This window comes from Podarcis cretensis (assembly GCF_951804945.1).
Source record: "Podarcis cretensis genome assembly, chromosome: 12".
Lineage (NCBI taxonomy): Eukaryota > Metazoa > Chordata > Lepidosauria > Squamata > Lacertidae > Podarcis > Podarcis cretensis.
Genome location: NC_137181.1, coordinates 22,513,768 through 22,526,905, shown reverse-complemented (window position 1 = coordinate 22,526,905; position 13,138 = coordinate 22,513,768). Strand labels below are relative to the sequence as shown.

The 13,138-nt window shown below is 44.2% G+C and overlaps 1 protein-coding gene across 21 annotated transcripts in view; it reads left to right on the top strand.

Annotated features, from left to right (window-relative positions):
- Positions 1-13,138, top strand: part of KIAA1217 — a 369,002-nt gene that overhangs the window by 296,177 nt on the left and 59,687 nt on the right. The window contains exon 1 of one of the 21 annotated variants that reach the window (XM_079947817.1): positions 1,705-2,044. The exons of the other annotated variants lie outside the window; for them this stretch is intronic. The gene's annotated coding sequence lies outside the window, so the exon portion shown is untranslated. Of the gene's footprint in view, positions 1-1,704; positions 2,045-13,138 lie in introns of those variants that run through there. 21 annotated transcript variants of the gene reach the window in all.

Here is a 13,138-nt window from a genome sequence, read left to right as displayed (position 1 = left end):
CCAGCTCCCTCGGCCAATAAAGCGAGATGAGCGCCGCAACCCCAGAGTCGGTCATGACTGGACCAAATTGTCAGGGGTCCCTTTACCTTTACCTTTACACGTGGAGGTTAGCTACAATCCATAACTATCTTCTTGTTTCTTTTGAGATGCTGCCGTTTGGTGCATTTCCCTTCCAAACTAGCTTCCATCAGATCTGAAGATGCGAGGTACATTCACTTCTCAGTTAAGCTGATGTGTGTACATTCGCGTTAGCCATTGCTTGTGCTCAGAAAGCAGTTCCTTCAATTGGAGGGGGGCTGGGGGATGGGACGGTTGCAGGCATGAGGAAACCAAACATAAAATGTATGTTGGGTGAAGACATTCCCACCCCCTTTCAGGTGTGTACAACAATGGGCAAATGTGACTTGAAATGCAGAATTGTGGGGTGTGTGGATGTCTTCACTGTGCTTTAAGCTGCTGGTGTTTATGTAGCCTTGGCACTGGAGAGCATCCCTGAGAAAATGGGGCAGCGTGTCAGTTCCACACACACACACACACACACACACACACACACACACCCCAATGGCCAGGCAAGTGGTAGTGGCTGGCTTACTTCTCTCATCTCTTCAGCCTGGGGCTCAAAGGATCAAGGGAGAATTGGGCTCAGAGGATGCGCTCCAAGGGCTCTTTTTGCAGTGAGCAGGACTGTCCATTCCCTCGTGCTCATTTCAGTCAGTATCTCATCTATATAGATTGGTTGTAATATTTGGAGGCTTTTTAGGGGTGGGGGGTTGGAGGGGAAGGCCAGCAGCTGAGGATATGATAGAAGGGTATGAGTTTTCTCCCACTCATAATGTTAGAACTCTGAGATATCCAATAAAGCAGAGTGATGGAGGTCTTGGAACGCACAAAAGAGAGAACTTCACACAGAGCATAGTTAACCTGTGAAATCTGCTCCCCGGAGATAGAGCGATGGCCACCCTCTTGAATGGCTTTAAAGAGGCTTAGACAAATTCGTGGAGGATAAGGCTGTCAGTGGCTGCTAGCCACATTGGCTACGTTCTCCCTCCACTGAATGTTTCTGAATTCCACTTGCTGGAAACTGCAGAAGGGGCAGAGGATGTCCTTCCTACAGGCATCCGGTTGGCCAATGTGGGAACAGGATGCTGGGGTAGATGGACCTTTGGTCACTTCCAGCAGGGATCATATGTTCTTATATTCAATAAATCAAGCTGGAAAAGCAAGGTGAAAAAGTGCTTCCTTCCCCCCCCCCTCCCCACCCCCCTTTCCTTTTCCTTTGAAGGAGGAAAGAGAAGAAGTCAGGCAAATGTCCTGGATCAGGATTGCAAAACTGCCAGCAATCCCCGCAATGAAGTCGTTTGTTTTAGAGTTGCAACACTGGACCCGTTATCTGGCGCGGAAAGCAGATATTTAAGCAATTAGTATTTTTAAAAGTCTGGTATGGCTGAGGCTCCTTCAAATTGGTTTAAAAGGTCCCATATGGTGCTTCTCTGCTCCTGCTACTTCGCTTGGGACTCTGTTTACTTTAGGGGAGAGATGTGACTGCACGTCGGCTCGATATCGACTGTCCGCAGGATACCAAACCTCATCCTTCCCGCAGCATCGCTGTCTGCTTCTTTCTAGTGCTTTGTCATTGAGAGGTTATGACAACACAAGCCATATTGTATTTATAAACATCACGTGTTTCTTTGCCATGGCTTGTGGTGTCTGCCAAGCAGAACACATGGAAGAAGCATTTCTCGTAAGCTCAGTATTGGTTTTGGTTATCCTGATTTCCGGAACAGGGCAGGAAAACGCCGTCTATGCTCAGATTTAACTTTTGTGCAGTGAAAGCAAAAGCTTCCAAATGGCCGTGAAATCGTTTGAATGAGGCGGCAGCTCCTCCTTCAGACCTCCTCATTCTTTCCCCTGCTGAAACTTCTCTCGGCAAACGGGAGCATGTCAGTTCAGTTTTTTGGGAGACCTGAAGGGCAGCATTAGACACAAGTGTTGCACTACCTCAAAGACTCCTGCTAGAAAAGTGAGCTTTTCTGGAGCATGCAAGGTAAGCCACAGCTGTGGAGAGAGATGCAAAATTCGTGTGGGGCTAAATGGTTTGTAGATTTATTTATTTTTTAAAGGGAGGTTATAGGCTGGCATAATCCTGAGAAAGCAAAACTATAATTTTGTGTGACGCATAACGGGAGGAATGAAATATGCTCACTTGGCTTTTGTTGACTTCCAGAATATATTACTCGGTTTCCACTGTGCTCTGAATTTGTTCAGACCCAGGTGCCTCCCTGAGCTTTTAAACGTGGTCTCTGACATATTGGGTCTGATTCTGCGAGGAGAGTGGGCTAATAAGTAACAAATGAGTTGTTAATTTGCTGCTACCTCTCCAGTCAAAAGGAAGCCAGGCCTTAACGAATTAGCTGCTTAAAACCAAACAGCCATGGAGTATGGTCTGGATGTTGATTGGGTGTGCTGGTGGATGCCTTTATTTCACCTGGGATGTAGCAACTTCAGTGAGGCATCTGTGGATCACTAGTAAAGGTGAAAGGGTTTCTAAAATGTGAAAGACAGTGAATGTATGTGGTGATGGCTGAGGCATGAGGGGGGATGGAAAGTGCAAATGCTACCTAATAATTGGAAAGCCATTCTGTGTGTCCCTCTTTCTACCTCAGGATCCAGTGGTATAGCATTGGGTTGGGGTGTTCAGTTCCGGGACTTTTTTGAAGCAGGAGTAATGGCATCATCTGCGAGAGCACCTCATAACTCTTGACCATCTTCAGTCCAAGTGAAGGAGAATGAGGTTTTCAGTTTTGTTTGTGACAGGTTAGCACAGGGGAAAGGGGGTAGCAAAAGCTGGATATTGCCTCTCTTTCTTTCTCTCTCTCTCTTTTCTTCGATGAGGTTCCTACTTCATGTTTTAATGGTTTAAATGGAAAACCTTCTTTTCAAGACCATTTGCGTTTCTAATTAAAAGCTGGCGGCTGCCTTCCAGCTGGCTGAACATCTATTTTTTGTGAAATACCAACGTGCCTTCCAAGCTGAAGCTGAGAGCATGCAGTCAGATGTAAGCACCACCAAGAGCAGCAAAGCTTGCACTCATGAATCTGTGCAGAGGGTTACACTCAGCTTGATGCTCACAAACTGGGTGGTATTATGTACTGCTGCTATTTGGAGGGTGTTTGTATTTGTGCATATGTAATAATGCCTGCATTTTTGGTGCGTGTCTGTGGGGCCTGCCATCACGAACACCTCCAGTTCAAAATTTGGCACTACACCATTGATGAGGTCACTGCAAACACTTCCTCCAAATTGTGGCTGCTGCACCACCATGACTGCACTAGCTGGAAGGACATAGCATGTGGGGTCCTTTCACTGTAGAATACCCATGCCAGTTCTTGTAGAAATGTGGAAGGTATCTTCCCCCATGTGCAGTAAGTAAGCCAGAGGTCAGCCACCTTTTTGGAGTTTTGAGCAAGTGTCATGAGTGCCACCCTCTGGTCACTTTTCTTTCTCCCTCCCCCCTGCCCCAGATCAGCTCCCCCTCCCCACCATCATCACCACCACCACAGATATGGCAAAATAGAAAGTGTGCAGGCACACACTTCACTTTCCCAATTGATCTGGGTTAAAAGTTGGGTTCCGATGAATTAATCAGAACCTTGAAAAGCACCTGGAACTGAGAGAGGAAGTGGGAAAGACTTCTTTCATCAGCTCTATGTGCTTCTCAAGGGTGACACACGGGTGAACCCTGCAGGGTGACCCCTGCAGCAATAGGCATAGATTGTTTGTCGCACACAGACTTCACTCCCCTTCTCAGTTTCCACCAGTTGGGCTTTCTAGAAATTGGGCTTTGTTCCCCCTTTCTTTCAGAGAGTGATTTGGGACACTTCCCCCTTCCCACACACACTGGAAAAAGGCCCCAATTTAGACATATTTTCCTCAGATTTGTAGGCTGCTGTAGAACGTTCCGCGTATTTCATTACATTTTGGCAAAATGAAGCCAAAGGCAGCATTTCACCATGTCCCAGAAAGTAAAAAAACCAGCGGTTCTCAAACTTCTAATTAAAGGGACAATACTGTTCTTGGTTCAAGAAAAAAAAAGTTGGATTCATACCCTTCCCAGAATGCTTTTTCCCTTTGGCTCTGTATTTCATGTTGCTTATAGGCAAGGCAACCACTCCAATGACCTGTTTGTTGCTCAGGCCTCTGTGGCCTTGGCAGTTGCTACTTACTCCTTGCTTTTTGGCCACTAGCATTTCCTTTCTCAAAACTCATGCCTTTATTCAGACCTTTTCTGTAGCACTCAATAACCTGCTATCAGATAACTCTGCACTCATTATTCCTGTCAAGGCATTTTGCTGTCCGACACAAAGGCCAAGATGGCACCCTCTCCTGCTCCATGCATAGTGAAGCTGACTGGACAGGTAGTTGAATTTTACTTCAACGCTAACAACAGGACAGCATTCTTCATTGCACCCGAGGACAGTGTGCTGGCTTAGGAGGTATGGGGCAGGCTGTGTGGCACACAATCCTCTCTTCAACACCTCACTGCCACAGACTGACCCACACCCCAACATCTGCCGCCTGAAGCAGCCACCTCACGCTGCCTCATGGTAGGGCCAGCCCTCGGTGAGGATTGGTCAGGGGACATTTCCAGCCAGACTTGAAGCAGGGTGTCACAGCACAATAGACTGGGGGAGATGTTTCTGGCCCTGATGAAGAGGAGCTATCCTGCATCTCTGCACTCTGTGGGGAAGTTTGAGGGAAGCTGCAGTTGGGTGTTAAGGCTATGAAAGGGTCCAAGGCAGACACCTCACAGTTTGCATTCCTCGGCCTTGTTTTCCCCCTCTCCAGGGAAGCTATCTGGTCAAGTCATGAGACTCAGTCCAACCATCACTTGGTCTATGCATATTTACCACCTTAGCTTTAAAATTGTCGCACGCTAGTAGACTATACAGTGGTATCTTGGGTTACAAACGCTTTGGGTTACAAATGCTTCAGGTTACAGACTCCGCTAACCCGGAAGTAGTACCTCGGGTTAAGAACTTTACGTCAGGATGAGAACAGAAATTGTGCAGCGGCAGCAGGAGGTCCCATTAGCTAAAGTGGTACCTCAGGTTAAAAACTGTTTCAGGTTAAGAGTGGACCTCCGGAATGAATTAAGTTCTTAACCAGAGGTACCACTGTATTACTATAGAAGTAGGAAGCTGCCCTATATCCTGTCAGAGTAACCCTTTACTGTGCACTTGGACTGGCACTGGCTCTCCCACCTCAGGCAGAGGTGTCCTGTCACTCAGTATCCATCCTTTTAAAAAACAAAAAACAAAAAACCTAGAGATCGAACATGGAAATTTTGTCATACAGTGCATATGCTTTATCCCTTAGCTGGCTGTGTACACACCATTTAAACCACATTTAAAGCACATGACTTTACCCCCAAAGAATTATGGGAACTATAGCTTAAGAGTGCCATGCATTGCAGTACTGTGGGGGTAAACTGCAGTTCCCAGGATTCTTTGGAAAAAGTCATGTGCTCTGAAAGTATGGTGTATGTGCATGCATGGTCCCAGCTTATAGTATTCCACTAATCAAAGGAACTAGATAAAATATAGTAGCTTTTTCCAGCCTAAGTAGGAACACCAGAGCCTGTAGCAGCCTACCAATTCTACAGTGTATGAATATTTGTCAATGCCTAAGAACCCAGTGTCATAAGATTTGCAAATATATTTGTATCTTGCTATATGTGGATCGGGGTGGGACGCAGGTGGCGCTGTGGGTTAAAGCCTCAGCGCCTAGGACTTGCCGATCGAAAGGTCGGCGGTTCGAATCCCTGCGGCGGGGTGCGCTCCCGCTGCTCGGTCCCAGTGCCTGCCAACCTAGCAGTTCGAAAGCACCTCCGGGTGCAAGTAGATAAATAGGGACCGCTTACCAGCGGGAAGGTAAACGGCGTTTCCGTGTGCTGCCTCTGGTTCACCAGAGCAGCGATGTCACGCTGGCCACGTGACCCGGAAGTGTCTCCGGACAGCGCTGGCCCCTGGCCTCTTAAGTGAGATGGGCGCACAACCCCAGAGTCTGGCAAGACTGGCCCGTACGGGCAGGGGTACCTTTACCTTTACCTTTATATGTAGATCGAGTCAGGGTGGGGAGAGGCAATAAGCCACAATATGTTTATTTTCCTTTAGTGAGCTGGAGAGCAAGCACTGGGGAGAAATGGGTATGTAATATATTTATTCCCCCTGAAGTCCAGTGTTCTTATTTTTAATACAACATCTGCTTACAGGTGTAATCTTGTACAAATGGCAAAGGATGATTTGTGCATTCTTTTGCTTTTCTTTTGTATTAGTTTCATGCTAACCTGTTCCATAGTCTTATAATAGAAAACATATTTTTAAAAATCAGGTTGCTTGACAATGCCATTTGATACTGAAAAGGTTATGTTGTTCTTGTTTTAATCTGAAGCTGTTTTATAGTTTTATTTGGCTTTGGCAGAGGACAAAGAATTGCAAATATGGAAGCACAACAAACTCCAAAGATGCTGAATTAGTACATAGGAGAGCCAGACAGGCCTGAATTTGTTTTGATTTGCAAGATCAGTTACTAATGCATTTTCTTTCATTCTTTTTTCTAAAAAAGAAAAAGAAATTGGAAAATGGATATTGCAGCCTCTGTTGTGCTGAAGAAAAAATGTTGATCTTGTACATAACTGCATATTTTGGAAACTGTTCCTATGAGATTTGGGGGTAGTGGTAGCATTTCATAAAATCATAGAGCCCGAAACTCGTTACAATGAAAATAGCTTATTGGATATGGAAATTACTGAAAACAGATTCATTTCTCTAGACTCCTTTATGAAGATAGAGAAATACTGAAGGCTAATGAGCTTGAACTCGCTCTTGAAGGTCTGAAGAACTGTAAAACACTTTGCAGAGTTGGCTTCACTGCAAAGTCTTAAAATTCATATCTGAATGTTTTATAACACCTCTTCCTGCTGTCTTTAATCAAACCCTTAAGGATGGAAACATCTGGATTCGTAGAAAGATAGCAAGGTTATTTTCCCTCAAACTCAAAGTTAGAAAAGATAAAAAAAATATTTTCCAACCTCCTTAACCTTGTTTGTACAACATGTCAATATTATGTTCACAAACAGTGCAGGCAGCTCAAAAGCAGTAAAATGTTCAAAAACCAATAATAATTACAGAATAAAAACAACAAATTCCAACATGTGAAGATGCACATTTTTAGCCTAGGCTTTTCCTGGCCCGTAAGAACCCTGTTATTTATGAATTTCTGTTTTTATGGTAACTTTTTTTATTGTTCCAGTCTGGCTTCAGGCATGGTCATGGAGCTGAAACTGCTTGGGTTGCCTTTTCTGATAACATTTATTAGGAGAGAGGTGGGGTGGGGGAACCCAATCCTGCTTTCTCTCCTTGATCTCCCAGCAGCTTTTGATACTGTTGGCCATGGCATCCTTCAGAGCCATCTCAGGCTGGGTTTGAGGAGCACTATACTTCAGTGGTTTCGCACCTACCTCCAGAGCCATTTCCAGAAAGTACTCATGGGAGGCTACTGTTCTGTGGTGTCCCATAGGGTTCCATCTTGTCCCCCATGCTATTTGCCATCTGTATGAAGCCTCTGGGAGCTGTCATCGAGATATTAGGACAGGCTTCCTTAACCTCAGCTCTCCAGATGTGTTGAGACCACAGTTCCTATCATCCCTGACCACTGGTCCTGCTAGCTAGGGATCATGGGAGTTGTAGGCCAAAAACATCTGGAGGGCTGAGTTTGAGGAAGCCTGGATTAGGAGTAAGGTGCCTTCCATATGCAGATGACATCCACCTCTGTCTCTCTGTTCCATCTGAATCAGGAGAGGCAGTTGAGGTGTTAAGACCAGTGCTTGGAGGCAGTGATGGGTTGGAATAGAGCCCCAAAAAACTGAATCCTGAAGAGACAGCAGGGGTATTATGTGTCTTGGGTTCTCATGTCCTGGAAGTGGGGAGGTGGCCTGTCTTGGACAGGTGTTGTGCTCCCTGGAAGGAGCAGGCTCACAGTTTAGGGGTTCTCCTGGATTTGACACTGTCACGGGAAGCAGTGGCAAGGAGTACCTTTTTTCAGCTACTTTGCCGGCTGTGACCTTTTTTGGACAGAGCTGACTTGGCCACTGTACTCGTTTATATTGGATTATTGCAATGCGCTCTGTGTGGTGCTGCCCTTGAAGACGACTCGCAAACTATGGACTCTAAATGGCCAAAATATCATGAAATTTTAGAATATGATGGTGAAAGGGTGAAGCTTCAGAGTTATGAGAAACTAAAGCCTAGGGTTCGAGATTGGTTGCATTATCATCAGATTAATGAGACATTTAAACAGAACAGAAAAATAGGATTTCAGAAAGAGAAGTCAAAACTAGAAACAGAACTGTTGGAACCCAATACTAAGAACTTATCAAAAATGTATAACTTGCTGTTGAAATGGAATACACAGGATGAAATGGTGAAATCAGCTATGATTAAATGGGCACAAGATATCGGTCATGATATTATGTTTGCTGACTGGGAACAGTTATGGACCACCGGTATTAAATTTACTGCATGTAATGCTTTAAAAGAAAATATTATGAAAATGATCTATCGGTGGTACATGACCCCAGTCAAGCTTGCAAAAATTTACCATTTGCCTAATAATAAATGTTGGAAATGTAATGAGACTGAAGGCACCTTTTACCATCTTTGGTGGACCTGCCCAAGGGTTAAAGCTTTCTGGGAAATGATCTATAATGAAATTAAGAAGGTCCTTAAGTGGACTTTTCCTAAGAAACCAGAGGCTTTCCTTTTGGGCATGGTTGGCCAAGTGGTGTTAAAGAAGGATAGGAATTTTTTTATGTACGCCACTACAGCAGCAAGAATTCTACTGGCAAAGTATTGGAAGACGCAAGAACTACCTACTCTGGAAGAATGGCAAACAAAGGTGATTGACTTTATGGGACTGGCCGAGATGACGGGCAGAATCCGTGACCAGGGGAAAGAGACAGTGGAAGAGGACTGGAAGAAATTTAAAATATATCTTAAGAACAATTGTAAAATTGATGAATGTTAAGATGTCAGGGGGTAAGAGGTAAAGAAATTGCAGCAGTAATCAAAAAAAAAAAACTAAAGGAACTTTTATGAAAGGGAATTAAGATAATGAACCTAAGGGTTGCTAAAGAATCAATAAACAAGGATGCAGGGATGGGGAGGTATGGGGAAGTCAAAAGAAAGAAGGGTATGAAACGATCAGTTGGAAATTCTGTTGATTTGTGTTGCTTTTGTTATCTGTTTGAAAAAAGAATAAAAATTATTATAAAAAAAAAAAAGAAGACGACTCGCAAACCTCAGTTTGTCTGAAATGCAGAGGCCAGATTACTGACTGCGGTTCCATTTAGGTCTCGTATAACCCCTACCTTAAAACAGCTGTCCTGGTTGGTGGTTTGTTTCTGGGCCCAAATCAAGGAGCTCATGTTGGTGTTTGAAGCCCTGAACGACTTAGGCCCTGAATATCTGAAACAACCTTCCTCCTTCCCTACAAACCCCCTTGAGTGCCGAGATCAGCAGAGAGGGCCTACCTGGCAGTTCTCAGAGATTTGGGGATGTCACTCGGGGAGAGGTCATTTCTCTGTGGCAGCCAATAAGTATCAGAACATCCCCACAGAGGTGCATCTAAAACACCTGCACCATACAGTTTTCAGAGAATTCCAGAGGTGCTTCTGAAAACACACGTCTTTACCCTGGCTTTTGGCACTTGAGTTGTATCTTTTTAGGGCTCACTTTATTTTGGGAGTTGTAAGCTGTTTTTAATACAGTGGTACCTTGGTTTACGAACTTAATCCGTTCTGGAAATCCGTTCTTAAACCAAAGTGTTCTTAAACCAAGGTGTGCTTTCCCATAGCAGCGGGGGACTCGATTTACAAATGGAACACACTCAACAGGAAGCGAAACATGTTCTTATTCCAAGGCAAAGTTCACAAACCAAAACACCTACTTCCATGTTTGCAGCGTTCTTAATCCACGTGGTTCATAAACTAAGCTGTTCTTAAACCCAAGGTACCACTGTGCTGTGTTTTAATGTTCTAACTCACCCTGGGACCTTAGAGTGAGGAGTAGGCAATAAATAATACTTCTTATTCCTGTCAGTATTTGTAGGCTGCCTTCTAGGGCCCTCCCTAGGCACCTTACATAAAACTATAAAACATAATTTTGATAAAAGGCCGTGAATGAAAACAGTATTTAACAAAATCTCAAAAAAAAAGCCCAGCCAAGCAATCCTTAAAATTAATTAAAGCATTAAGAACACAATGTAAAATCCAGCAGAAAAATAACTGTAGCCATCCAGTAAGCCAAGGCAAGCCCTCAGAACAAATGAAAGAACCTCTGCTAAAAGCCACTTGAAGCAAATGGTTCTTCAAAGGCCCTTTTGAAAACCAGAGCTGATGAGGGCAGCTGTAAAGCCCTCGGGGTGGAATTCCACTTTTCAACCCTGAAGGGTTTCTTCTTTTTTTCAAGCCTAAAGGGTTCCCAGAACAAATCCAGGAAAATTTTTAAAAAAAAACAAACAAACATGCAGCAAAACTACCAATGCCATATATAATTATAAAATAAATAAATAAATGCAAGGACCAAGCCGCTGTAAAAAGCCTGGGCAAATAAGTAGGTACCTGGTGGCAAAAAGTTAACGAATTCAGTAGCATGCAAAGCCACTTTGGTAGAGCATTTCAAAAACAGGGTGTCACCACTGAAAAATCTCCCATTTCCTGTTGTACCACTAGCAGAGGATTTTTTTAGAAATACCTCTAAGGAAGAACTTCATGTGGGAGCAAACGATGCTTGAGATACGTTCAGGAAAGGGGCATAGCTCAGTGGTAGAGAACATGATTAGTGTGCAGAAGGCCTCAGGTTCAGTCTCCTCCATCTCTAGGTAGGGCTGTGATAGACCCCGGAGAGTCATGGCCCTTTGGTGTTGACAGAGCTGAGCTAGACTCCGTATATAAGGCAGATTCCTGTATTCCTTCCTATGGTCCTCTGCAAAGGGCTGTAAGGGTCAAAGCCTGAATGGTGCTCGTCTGAAGACCAGAAGCCAGTGCAGTTGTTTTAAGACTGGCAAAACAAGGTGTTCTGTTGTGCTTGTTGCGGAGAAGCTGGCATTAATGAGAGTGGAATTGGGCTGGAACATTCATGAGAATGCTGAATTCCCTAAAGAAACGTGGGAACCGTCTTCTGCCGAGTCAGACCATTGGTCCATCTGGTTCAGTGTTGTCTGCACTGATTGGCAAGCCGCTCTCCAGGATTTAAGGCAGGGAAGCCCTACCTGGAGAGACCAGGGACTGGACCTGTGAGCCTTGTGCTTGCTCTGCCACCAAGCTGTGGTCCTTCCCTGAATCTGAGTTGTTCATATATTGAAGAAGCCATGGTAGATAAATTTGTTTTGGCAAAGAGGGCAAAGCAGGCTTGCTGTCTCCCCACTTTCATTTCCGATTTATGTTAAACCTTTTGTCAATGCCATTTGGGGGATCATTGTAAAACTGTTTTGGTTATAGCATTAGGCCCCAAATAGAGATCATATATACATTTGCACATGACTGGAATTATATGTATATAAAATGACCGTAGTTTAAACAAGAACTTTTAAGGTATCGTGCCATTTAATACCCATTTGAAGACCTCTGATATGTGAAAAAATTCAAGCTGAATTATTTGCCAGTGTTTTGTGCAGTGAAGGAGGACATAAAGTCATGGGAAGAAGCTAAATCTTGCTTCCTAGTTGGGGCATATTGCCGCCATTAAAATAAATGTATTACCTAGAAGACTAGACTTTTTATTATTATTCCAGGCAATTTCATTAATATTATGAGATATAAAACAAAGTATGTCAAAAGTTTTTATCAAGGGCTTTATCTGACATAATAATAATAATAAAGTTTACTGCTGAGGGCAATGATAATGTATAAACCTATTAAGAAAGGGATCTGGCTGTTCCATGCATACGTTTATAGGTAAAAAAGTCAAGGTAAAGGACCCCTGGATGGTTAAGTCCAGTCAAAGGTGACAATGGGGTTGCGGTGCTCATCTCGCTTTCAGGCCAAGAGAGCTGGTGTTTGTCCATAGACAGCTTTCTGGGTCATGTGGCCAGCATGACTTAATTTCTTCTGGCGCAATGGAACTGCATGACAGAAACCAGAGCGGAAATGCAGTTTACCTTCCTGCCGCAGTGGTACCTATTTATCTACTTTCACTGGCATGCTTTCGAACTGCTAGGTTGGCAGGAGCTGGGACAGCAATGGGAGCTCACTCTGTTGGGAGCTCACTCTGCAGGGATTCGAACCACTGACCTTCTGATCGGCAATCCCAAGAGGCTCAGTGGTTTATATTACACTGTGGCACAATTAAAATGGTATTAAAGGATCGAAAATGGCTAGGCACTAAATGATAATAGTAATGGGCTTAACAATCTGAAGAGAGGAAACAAAATACATAGGGGAAGAAAGCAAAGGTGTTGCCAGACACCAAAGAACTTGGAGTACCACCCTGTGGTACAAATTTACATAAATTGTGCATACTTTAAGGATGTAAGAAAGAGCCTGCTGGATGGCCCATCTAGTCCAGCACTCTGTTCTCACTGTGGCCGTCCAGATGCCGGTGAGAAACCTGCAAGCAGGACCTGAGAGCACCAGAGCATACTTGAGACTATGGGGTCATACACTGACCATCCAAGTACTGTGTGTATTCAGTATTTTTTATTGTTCAGGAGCATCACTTACTGGCCCTGCTCAAGAGGGTAGTAATTACCCACCAAGGATGTTCTCATACTGATGCTGGCTGTTGCTGTTTGGCTTGGAAGTCTGGTAGTGACAGAGGAATAAATGCACCAGAGAGGGACAAAGCAAATGGAATGAGGATCATAGAAAACAAATGAGATGTGGGGTTCAGGCATTGTGCTAGCCGAACCAACCTCACAGGGTTGCCAGAAGGTTAAATGATGTGTGCTGCCCTGAGCTGCTTGGAAGGAGCTATTTGGATGGGTAGATAGACGGTCAGAGTTGTCTGTGCATGTTTTAGATTAAATGTTAAATCCTACATGGTCACCACTGAAGAGTATTGTAGAATGCAGCTGTAGCAAC